Source organism: Rana temporaria, chromosome 9 (genome assembly GCF_905171775.1).
Source record: "Rana temporaria chromosome 9, aRanTem1.1, whole genome shotgun sequence".
Classification (NCBI taxonomy): Eukaryota; Metazoa; Chordata; class Amphibia; order Anura; family Ranidae; genus Rana; species Rana temporaria.
Window position 1 is genome coordinate 176,992,105 of NC_053497.1, and position 748 is coordinate 176,992,852.

Below are 748 nucleotides of genomic sequence, written 5' to 3' on the forward strand. Positions count from 1 at the left end.
CGAATACCACCAAAAGAAACCTCTATTTGTGGATAAAAAAGGACACCAATTTTGTTTGGGTACAGTGTAGCACGACCGCGCAATTGTCATTCAAAGTGCGACAGTGCTGAAAGCTGAAAATTGGCTTGGGCGGGAAGGTGCGTAAGTGCCCCCCGGTATGGAAGTGGTTAAACTTAAATGGCTTAGCAGCAGCAAAAACAAAAGAAATAACAGTCTCACCGACTTGTACAGCTCAGAAGTGCTATCGCAGTTTAACAGTCCTTCCAGGTAAGTCCTTCAGTAGCAGGTTTTTAGGCAGGACACTGCCAAGTCCTTCCACAGCTTTCCTTGTCCACCATTCACCATGCATAGACTCTCCTACACTCCTCCCCTCTCACCTGCACTTCCTGTCTGCTGTAAACGACTTCCTTACACAGGTGCGTTAACCCTTTCCATTCCCTTAAAGGCACCACAGTCCAAACAGAGGGGAAATATAACGTCCTTCCAGGACCCAGCCACGGCGTCCTGTACAATATATATAAAAAGAAAAAAATATTATATATATATATAAAATACAGTGGGGAAAATAATTATTTGATCCCCTGCAGGTTTTGGCCACTTACAAAGAATGAATGGTGTATAATTGGTATCGTAGGTGCAGTGGCGGCAGGTGTTCAAATTTTTTTTGGGGGGGGGTGCAAACAAACGAAAAAAAAAAAAATCATCAAGTGCAACCTCACTGTGCCCATCAAAACGCGGCCACTGTGCC

The 748-nt window shown here is 44.4% G+C and overlaps 1 long non-coding RNA gene across 1 annotated transcript in view; it reads right to left on the bottom strand.

The window, feature by feature from the left end:
* Nucleotides 1-260, bottom strand: part of LOC120914505 — a 24,387-nt gene extending 24,127 nt beyond the window's left edge. The window contains exon 1 of the long non-coding RNA XR_005743694.1: nt 220-260. This is a non-coding gene — a long non-coding RNA (uncharacterized LOC120914505). The remainder of the gene's footprint in view (nt 1-219) is intronic.
* Between the last annotated feature and the right edge of the window lie 488 nt (nt 261-748).